General features: G+C 43.6%; 1 long non-coding RNA gene across 1 annotated transcript; it reads right to left on the bottom strand.

Moving 5' to 3' along the window:
* Positions 1–121: 121 nt before the first annotated feature.
* Positions 122–9,015, bottom strand: LOC120504185. The gene is made up of 3 exons (XR_005627968.1): positions 8,880–9,015; positions 4,798–4,888; positions 122–3,076 (listed from the first exon to the last, which is right to left on the bottom strand). It is a non-coding gene; the product is annotated as an uncharacterized LOC120504185 (long non-coding RNA).
* Between the last annotated feature and the right edge of the window lie 2,003 nt (positions 9,016–11,018).

Below are 11,018 nucleotides of genomic sequence, written 5' to 3'. Positions count from 1 at the left end.
CTATAAATCTTATAATAATTAGTTTTCCTGAGAGCTTTCTGCAAAGCTTTAGCTCAGCATTTGTTTATAGCTAAGTTATAAATATCTGTTACGAATCTAAAATATAATTGCTGCTGGTTTGTTTTTTTTTTTCACTGAAATGAAAGGGAGAGCTGGAATATATATACATATATATATTCCTGGAGTGGGTTGTAAATTTCCTTCATGCACTGAAGCACATTGAAGTCTTGGCACAAGAAATAAGTAAGTTTATAACTGGAGTGAACGTGTTTACGAAGCCGTCAGCAGCCGGTGCGATGGCCGAGATCTCAGCACCACGTGGATGTGATGCACGCTCTTACCTACTTCTGTCAGAGCATCTGGACTACTTTGATCTTGCAGCTTTGTGGTTTAATACCTGAGAGCTGCAGAGACACCTGAGGGATCCTACAACATGCAAAAAAAGAGGTCTGAATTCCTGTTCTAAAAAGACAGAGAGCTGGCTTTTTAATTCAATGTAACCCTTGAACCGAGTTAGTCCCAACCCAGCTTTCCTCCTCCCGTGCTTTGTCCTCCTTTGCAAACAGTCCCCATGTCCCAGATTGAAAGTTTAGGGTTGTTTCCAGCTGTGTTGCTACAAGCTCCTAGGAACTGACTCAGGGTTATATAGAAAGCAGATGCCTGGTAGCCAGGGATTAAGATTAATCCATGTTACAACACCTGGATTTGTTCCTGTGTTTTTGTACATCCCCAGGTGTTTCCTTGGGTTCATCTTGCACCTTCATCCCTTAGTTATTTCAAAAAGCAGTTTAAGGCATGATGTAGGATCAGAGCAAGTGTTTGTAGCAATATTTCACCTGTGCATGGTAGAGTCTTTTCAGAAAAGATGTTCAATAAATTCGTTTTCTTACCATGATCTTGGCTTCTGTAGGTAGTTTTTCTTCCCCTTCTACAATTAGACTCTATCCCTCTATTGCAAAAATATCTTGTTCCTGATGGCTATCAAAGCATTCAGGTGACAGCTTAAAAAAAAAAAAAAGGCAAAATCAACTTGCATAACAGAATCTATACTCATTCTTATCCTGCTTTCTTAGACCTGAGAACTCTTATTAGTGGGTCCCCAGTGTTGTGGCTTATATTTGCAGGAATAGATGGAGATTTTGTGTCTCTAGCTGAGGACCTCTTAAAGGATGGGTGTTCAACATTTCTGGAAGCCCAGACCTCTTTCAAGAGGTTTCATGATGCATAAAAATCACAAATAAATGAATTTCATAACCTTCATCTTAAGTAATTTCAGAACTGCATTCCCAGTCAAAGCAGAAAAGCCATTGGGAGTTTTAAAACTTACAAACTAAATAGAAATGCTTCATATTTAAAACATTATTTTGTAGTATTTGGGCCTCTATATTTTTTAATCTCTTATCAAACTTTACTGGAATCTTTTACAAGTAAAAATATTGGAAATAAGTAAACTTGAGTTAAACCTTTTAAGCTGCTGTGATCTGTAACAATGATATTGTTAAAAAATTCCAATACCAGTTGGTTTAATGTTCTCATATTTATGATGTTCAAAAGCCCAACATACAACATACTTGATGTGAATGCATTCAATACCTTATGCATGAGTGGTTTTTGCTTTTTGTCCCAGAGCAGGGGAAAGATTTGTAAGATCTCATTACCAAGTGTAATTTGAGATGTGCTATCAAAATGAAGAACAAATAAATAAAGTGAAATATACCTGTGACTTATTTTATTTTTCCCAGGACCACTGGTTTTGTATTTCTGAGCATTTCCAGTCTCATTTTTGATTGTTTTCAAGGCAGGAGACTTCTGTGTGTCCGTGGGTTGTGAGGGTCATCTCCTTGATCTCCATTTCTGCCAAATTATTAATGCTGACCACATCTGCTGGTGCTGAAGAGTGGACAAATCTGCACTGCTGCTGCTGTTCTTCTTCAAGATATACAGCAGAACTCACATTCTCCATTCTGATGTATAAACACATTTTTATTTGTCTATAGGTTATACGTGTGTTTGAAATTTGGTTTAGCCAGCAAAAGTCCAGGTTCCTTTTTTTATTCCTGTTTGCCTTCCTTTCACATTCTTTTGACCTGCAACCCATTTTCTGCCCCTGTTCTCTCATTTATTGATCACAGCAGCATTGCTTTTGAAATATCCTAAGGAGGGGGGGGGGGTTGTTCCCACTTTGTCTAGCAGGGTCCTGTGCCTTTCACAGAATACAAAGTCTTTTTTCTGATGAAAAAAAAAAAAAGTGGTGGGGAAAAATGCTTCAAAGGACTTACAACCCTATTTTTAAGCCAGCAAGAGTCATATTCCTGCTTGCATGAAATTGAATGCATGAAATTGAATGCATGAAAAACAGTCTGGGCCACATAAAACATTTTTTTTTTCCAGTGGTGTTTTCTCAGATGTCATAAAACATCTGACTGTGTGGGGCTTGGCAAGGCAGGGCAGTGAGTGAGGCTGTGACCACGTCCCCTGCTTGTCCCTGTGCCCTATTTCCCACCTCCCACCCTCAGCTGGAGCAGCAGCGAGTGCTCCTGGGGCTGTGCCTGAGCCAGGTGTGCCTGACACAGCTGGATCCCAAAATCCTTCTCCTGCATCCCGCCTGCCTGGGTTCTGCACCTTGCCTCACACTTACAAAACTCTTTGGAGCTGGGCCATGTTTTATGTTGTTCATCCTCAGGGATGACGAATGTTTTCTCCTTGCTCTTACTTCCAGTTTTTCTGGCACTGAGCCAGTGGCATTTACTTCTTTTGTAAATGTCATCTAAATAGCTGGCAGCACATCATTAATGTGAGACTAAATTCACACCTAATGCAAATCTAATACTTTTCCCAAATTATTTTCTACACAATTTTAAAGGGTTTATCAACCATTCAGCAGGAACACAGGAAAAATAAAGCCAAGAAAAGAAACCTTGCAGTGGCTCCTTTAAAGATGTTTTTACAGACACAATATTTTAAATAACTTTTGCTGATTTTATAAAATGTAGAGAACACTGAAAACTTACATTACAACAATTATTCATTTCTGAAGCAGAATCTCAAACCCCAACACTTCCCATCATATGACAGTCTAGGGGTATAGGAGAGGCAAAATTTGTTAAAGGAGAGAATAAATTTCATATTAAGAGACTTAAATCAGCAATAACTGCTGTTATATTGGTGTTATAGAAAAGTCCCTCTCCCGCAAATGCTGTGCCAGTGTCAGACAGGTGCAGTACACTCAGTGCCATTGAGAGGTGGAATTTGGGGTGTGGTGAAGGAATAAAGGGAATTCTTCCTGTTAACCTAGTAATTTCACAAAAATCTAATTCCACTCTGAAGTTTCTAGTTCTAAGTCAATCATCTGCAGTACAGCCAGCAGAGGGAGCGTTTAAAGCAAAGTCTGGTGCAGCAATTTCTGAAACCACACTGTCAGTCAGGAAGTGTTATTGTGGGCACTGCACCAGAGCGTTGGGGCAGCCCAGCCGTGACTGTGAATTCATGCATGGACAAGGCAGGAGAGTCATGCCAAGGGGGAATTACTCAGAGTTATTGCAAAAAAAAAAAACAAAACAAAAAACAAAAAAAAAAAAAAACCAAAAAACCACCTAAAACTTAAACAAACAAGCAACTCATAACCATTCCATCCTGGAAGTGTCCAAGGCCAGGTTGGACATGGCTTTGAGAAACCCGATGGAGTGCAGGGTGTCCCTGCCCATGGCAGGGGGTGGATGAGATGAGATTAACCCAACCATTCTGTGGTTGCTCAGCATGACTCACTCAGCCCTTGGCAGGCTCTGAGGGTGTTTTTCAGGTGATCTGCCCGTTATTTCAGACCCTGGGACCCGCTGGGGTGTGTGCAGTGACCCAGGCGCGCTGCAGCTGCCCGAGCATGTCTGCAGGCCCAGAAGGGCGAGGGAGGGCACCCAGGGGAAATCTCTGCTCTGTGCCCAGGGCCATGCCCATGGAGAGCTGGATTTTCAGGGCTGCCTCCATTGCCTGCTCAGCCATCTCTCTGTGCCAGTGAGGGCTGCATGGAGGCATAAGCAGCACTCCAAAAACCTACAGAGAGCTGTGAGTCCCCGTGGAAATGGTGCAGGGTAATACCTGAAGAAGTGGGGCTGTTTTTGCCCTTCTGCTGTGGCATCTCTGCTCTTTTAACGGTGCAAAAGGCAACTCAGTGTAAGAAAAAAAGGCAATTTTTACAGCCCTTGTACCCCTGCTCTTTATGCTGGAAGGAGATGACCCTTCCAAGAACCCCACTGGCAGGGCTCTGCTCTGGGGCCTGTGGGAGCCCAAGCCTGCAGCAGCTTGGTGTTGTGGGTTATTGGAATTATTTGGCACAGCCAGCAGCTGGGGTGTGGGTTATTGGAGTTATCTGGGGTTATTGGGCTATCAGATGAGTTATCTTTGGTGTTTCTCACACCCAGCCCCGTGCACGTGCTCCATGCTGCCTCAGCAGCCATCGCATCCTCTGCCACAAACGCCCTGCGGGTTAGGGAGCACTGCACAGCCAGAACAGCTCAGCAATTTAGTGTGACTCTATTTATAAGGGTTTTCTTCCTCCCCAAAAAATCCTATGCTGAGGAGCATGCAAAGGCAGGAGTCAGACGTGCCTCCTCATCTCCCTGTGCAGCTGGAGAGGCTCAGCCTGAGGGGTCAGGGCCTGCACCCAGCACTGGGGCTCCAAAAACCCCTGGAAAAAAACCAACAACACCTGCAAAAACCCCTCAAAAACTCCCAATTTCTTTTTGCATTCCTATTTTTCATCACCAGTTCACCTGCACTTCCCAGCCTTTCCAAATACCATACCATTGCAAATCCTGGTCTGTGCAGACAGTAAAGGAAGATGCCCCTGGTTATGTTCACAGTCACAGCAATACCCTGGAGGCACAGTATCAGCCTGGATGTGAGCACAAAGAACCAAATTAGTTTTAGCTGTTTAGTTCAGGTCCTGTATGATCTGCTGAAATACCAGGTGGTTAATCAGAGATCAGATGTTGTACATTTGTATTTCATGTTCAGCCCCAGAGTGGTGGCCTGCAGACAGGGCATCTGGAATGCAAGGAGTCTCTTTGGACACAGACACAGATTTAACTGGGGGTTGGCCTAGTCCACAGTGGAATTATGAAAAATCAAAGATGGGGGTACAAATGTGAGAAAGGCCTGTGCAGTTACATGTCTCACCATGAGTGACATGGTGAAGCTGGTGAAACAGAGATTTCAGCCTGAGCCAATGTACATTTTTCAGTACACTCTCAGAAACTACTTGCTATAAATTATACTTGTGCAAATATATACACACACACACACACATATACATTTAAATTGTCATAGTACAAACCTAGAACCACTTCATTAAGGATTATAGGCTGGCTCTAGATTTATAATGGTCATTTTAGTCAGGCTAAAACGATGATACTGGCATGAATTTGGGCTCAGGCCTTTTATTTTTTTAAGTGTCATCATCTTGGCTCTTGGGCTGGTGATTTTCTCACTTGAGTTTCCAAGGGAATATCTGAGTTTAAGCAAGATCTGAACAAGTCTGCTGAGCTGTCACCTTGGGGCAGATTCATGCATTTACTTCATCAGCCACTCATGCAATCTCTTTGGGCCCTCACTCCCAAATGCAAGTCCCAATTCTAACTTACTCTTTAGTGTCACTTTGAAATGCAACTTTAGCTTGAGTAGCATATGTCACCTCTCCTGCTCAGACCAGTATCTCCTGAGCTGTAAAAAGCCGTTTGCTGTTTGCATGTTAATGCAGCAGAGCCAACACAGTTGGGTGCTCTTCCCCCTAAAACTTCCTCAACAGGCTTGTTTGCTAAGCTGCAGTGGGCTAAGGGCAGCAGGGTTAACTCAGCACCTCTTTGTCCTAGCTGACAGCAGTCACCACACTGTTCTTGTAAACATCCAAGCAACTCCCCTTGACCCAGACTTATTTCCCAAAGCTGGGAGCAAAACCAACTATCTTTCCCCTTCCAAATCAATCAGGGCACAGGAATCGTTAAAAGCTAATCTGTGCCAGGTCCCATAATGAAATGCTGAAGTCATTTATTTTCCAGATGAATAACAAGTTAAAGCAGAAGGTGAATTTCCTGTTAATACTTCATCCTTGCCCTAAGGGATGTCTCAAGAACCAGGGGATCTTTGCTGGGTGGGAAGGAGGGCACTGAGCTTGGGGAGAGGAAAGTTGAAAAAGCAACCAAGCCAGCAAGGGTTGAAGATCAGCTGGGTTAAACTTTTGTGCCTGCACCAGGCCTGGGAGCAGGAGCTCTCCCATGGGCAGGGGCGGCTTTGGGATGCAGGTGGGGCAGGGAAATTCCACCCTGCTGTCACTGTCACTTCCCCAATGCCTGGACACGGGCCAGCTCTTGCAGGCACCATCGAGGCCAAACAATGGAGGCGTTTCCTTGTTGAGGCTTGCAGCAAGAGATTGTGAATTTAGTCAGAGATGGATTGGCAGCCTGGGGAGCCCCTTTGGTGCTGGGATTCACTAGCCCAGTGCTCAGCCACAGGGGTTGCACAAAATCCATGTGAACTCTATCTGCTGTGCAAGGCATTGCAGAATGCAGCAGTTCACCACAGTGCCAGCAGTGTTTATTCAGGCCAGGATTTTAGGAGACAAACACAGCAGCAGCCAGCGGGCTGGCACCAGGGCTGGCACTTGCTCTAACAGGTTTGCTCTTTTCTTCCCTGACAAGGCTCCTACAACACCAAGCTGCTGCAGGCTTGGGAGCATGGAGAGTCCTCTGAGACTTAGGACTTAGAAATTAGATGACTGACATATTGTCATTTTAGGACCTTAAGAGTCTGCTGAACCCAAGAGAGAGACACATTGTCCTGAGGAGCTCTGGGAGCACAGCTGGCAGAGAGGGAACCCCAAGAGCCCAACAGCAGGAGCTGCTGCCCCAGCCAGAGGGGTCTGTGAGCATCTCTCAAGCTGAGTCAGTGAGGTTTGAATAGGGATACACCTAACTCAGATTAGAAAACTTTTGCCCACATTATTTGCAGCTGCTTCATCTAATGTGCTGGTGAAGGAACCCCTGACACCAGAGCAAGGAGAGCAGTGACTAGCACAAACAAACAGGGAATTTAAATGAGAATTTACCTTACTTTTCTGAATAGGCAAACCGAACACACATAGGTAAGGTCAAAACTTTTAGAGCTGGTGCTTTCCACAGTATCAAAAAAATACTTAGCTAAGGAGGGAAAAACATTGCTGCTTATCTGCTCCACCCCTCCACTCAGCTTGTTTCCTTTTCCCTGAAATGTTTGAAAATAAATGAGCCAGTGTGGTTCCAGGAGAGTGCTTCAAATATTAAACAATCTGCTGCTCACAGCTAATAAGGAAGGAGCCTGGCCAAAAAACCCTGCCTGTTTACTGACTCAGCCCTGCCCTTCTGGAGCCAAGAGGTAGCAGCACCGAACAGAAATCTTGAGAAATGTTGGGAAATGTTGGGAATTGTGCAAATCAGGACTGTTCTGCCCTTCAGCAAAACCTTGTCGGAGGTATCCAGACCTCACCAGCCAAAACCAAACCCCTTAGAACTGAGGAAAAGACTACTTGAACGTGCTTTGAAGTATCCCATGAATCTGAAGTTTGTTTGCCCTGGGTGTAGAGAGTTTCGGTTCTGTTTGCTCTCTGGTCTACCTTGAGCAGTAATCATTAAATGAAACAAGTACAGCTGGGCAAGGTTGCCTGGTTTATATACTCTTTTACAGCCTTTATCAGGACTAAGAAGAAATGATAAAAAGTTGCAAACAGCACACAGCTAGAGTTATCTTGCTCCTGGCACTACCATTCTTTAAAAAAACTGTTCTTCCACTAAATGCCTGTAATTTCAGCTTTTTTTTATAGCTGGGACTTAATGTCTCAGGTATTTAGTATGCTTTCATGCAGCGCAGCATACAGGGCTGGAAATGCAAGCCCTGGGTAAAAGAAAATGTCTCCTTTCTCCAGCCTGGTCTGTTTTAACTCTGCAGAGGTGCCAGCCTGTCTGTGTTCCATCACCTCACTGGAGACATGTCACCACTCAGTTGGACTTGTCCAGATTTGTCTTTCTTACTTTCCTTCTCACCCTGTTATTTCTCCTGCCCTTTCTTCTTTAGACATTTGTTTCCTTTGGAAATACTTTTCTGGTGGCAGCTAAGGTAGAGAGGAGATTCAAACTGAGGGTGACAGGGATTTCTGTGAGGTCTTTGCAATAAAGTCTTGCAATGGTGTGTTTCTACTAGAGGTTAAAGAGGTATGTATTTAAAGTGTTTTGTGAACTATTTATATGACTAATAATATATTCTCACCATGAAGAAGGCCAAAATGAATTGAGAGGCACAAGTATTAGGCATATGTGAATTCTCAATCTCACTGATAAAGCAAATAATCTGGGTTTGCACTGTTAATACCATTTCGGGTTATCTTATCTTATCAGAAACTTTTTTCCCCAAAAATATTTTTGCAGGGAAAGAGCTACAGAAATTTCAGTGCTGTGCTCAGCAGCTGTGCTTTCCAACTTGCTGTAGCCATTTTCTGTGTAAGAATTTTGCTTTCCTTTGATCATGTATTTTAATCTGGGGATGAAGAGTGAGGGACATTTGTGCTCTCAGTACTTAGGTTTGCTCCTTGCAAGATGTCACCAGTGTGGCTCTCAAGCCCATGCTCCCTGCTGAGGTGTGTAGGGAGGAAGGATCCACATGCCCAGATCCCATCTGAGCTGCCTCTCTCTGCTTTTCACCACAGACCAACTTTGTTTATGTGGAAATTTGTGTTTACACACAAATATTTTCCACGGTGCAGCAAGCCAAACACATTACCTAACAAAATTGTCTAGCTATCTGCAAACATTTTGAAGCCTGAATAATATTTGCTCAGTTCAAGTTTAGACCATACTCACCCAGAAAAGTCAGGTGAGGCTTTCCAGCATGGTGATATCTTCCTTTTCTGCCCTTATATAAACAGGAATGTTCATTCCAATTAATGTAGTCTTCAGAGAAAAATGAAATCTGTATATGAAATCTAATAGCACAGGTAGATCTGCAGGGATTAACAATATGAAGGAGAACATTGTCAAGCATGTAATGATATTTTTTTGTATGTCTGCTACAGCTAATGCTCTTAATTGTATTTTCCAGTTTAATTCTAGTAGCCAAAGGCACGATGCACAAGGCAAATAAATGACAGGACCATTGGCATGTCCAAGTGCTTCTTCTCCACATAAATAAGGCAGGCAGCAAATATGAGCTGAGAAAGGAGATTGCTGAGTTGCAGTTTAATTCACTCAAGATTTCATCAAAATTAATTTTACACTGCAGGATGGAAAAACAGGCCTGGGAAACGCATTGAAAATGTCAGGAGGGATGGGAGCCAGGGAATCCCCCTCCCACATTACCATTTCACACAAGTGTGAAAAGGCTTTGTCAGCAGAGGGACTGGAGAAAAGAGGGTCAGATCTTGCTGGGTGCAATTCTCCATTCCCTGCATGCCTGAGAGATTCTTCTGTGATTACAGGTGCAGTTGGTGAAAGGCTTTTGAAACAGAAAGGCATTCCTACCAACCTGACAGCAGCAACAGATTTAATTATCCATACCCAGCTGGGTGTTTTTAAGACACCAGCCCTGCAAATACAGTGGAGATGAACTATCTCAGTATTTCCATTGCTGCTCAGCTTGTTCTAATGTAGCCAAGGAGCTGCAAAGAAATTATTTTGACCGTAAGCCCTTGAGGGCTAAGATTATCTTTATGGGCTTAGACAAATACACAAACACATTACCAGAGCTTTGTTTTTAAGTCCATCAGAGCTGAAAGGTGAAATACGTCAAAAGACAAGTACTTTTCCTTGACTTTTAAGTCAAGGAAGGTTTTCTTCTGTTTCATCTACAAATCCAGCCAGAGTAAATAACTTCTAGACTGCAAATAGTCACTAAACTTAAAACTCAAGGAACCCTTGGCAACTCTTCACCTGTTTTTTAAAAGCATTTTATACTAACTATAAAGGAAAGCATTTCTGTATTTGGCTTCTTCACAGATTATTTGGCCATCTAACCTAACAAAACCCTGCGGTGATACTGTTGATCACATCCAGTTTTGGAAAGCCACGCTGTGTTGAGAAGAGTATTTCCAGGCTGTGAGCCATAAAATGAGCCTGTTCCTGCTGCAGCTCATGAGGCTTTTGCTGTGAATTGGAAAACGAGGGCAGGCCCACATCCAATGCAAGGTCCCAAAGACACTCACACACATTTCAAACCAAAACCCATCAGCTGTGAAAACAAAACATTTGGGGGAACTCCAGTGAGGGAGCAAGCTGCCAAAAGAAATGATTCTCTGTTTATGTGGAGCTCCTTGCATTCCTTGTTTTGCTCCATGGGCTGGCCCAGGACAGGACAGGTGAATGCAGCTTCCTGGGAGGCAGTGGCAGCAAGCAGCTGAGTGACAGAGCAGAGCCCTGGCAGCATCCACGAGCCACTTCCTTGGCTTTGCTGCAGGGTAAGGTTGCACCCCGACATTGCAGAGCTTGTTCCAATAGACCCCTCACTCTATTCCTGAAAGGCACGTTTCCCCCCAATAATCCCAGCAGCTGGGTGAGTCCCCAGCACAATTTGTGCCTCTGGGATTCCTGCAGGGATCACTCCTGTCCCTGATATCTCAGGGCAGAGCTCTGTGGTGTCTTCATCACCTGCACACTCACAATTTTCAGCTCAGGTCAGTGCCACACCAAGCACTTATTTACAGTCAGAAAGGAGGTGTTAGAAGGGATGGAAGGCAGATGTTTATCCATTACCAGTGATTTCATAACAAGAAAGTCACAGCAAGTCATGACTGGATTATCTCAGCTGCCAGCAGCACAGCCCAAGCTGAGTTCCCTCCACTCAGCACACTCACAGCACTCAGCTGAGCCACAGCAAGGTTAAACTGCCATGACCAGGAAGAAATGCTTCAGAAACATACATATATACATATATATATATATATATATATATAGTGTGTGTGTGTATATACATATACATATATATATATGTATATGTTGAGGGTCTTT

This window comes from Passer montanus, unplaced genomic scaffold (assembly GCF_014805655.1).
Source record: "Passer montanus isolate IOZ18808 unplaced genomic scaffold, ASM1480565v1 scaffold29, whole genome shotgun sequence".
NCBI lineage: Eukaryota > Metazoa > Chordata > Aves > Passeriformes > Passeridae > Passer > Passer montanus.
This window is presented reverse-complemented; position numbering and strand designations above follow the sequence as displayed.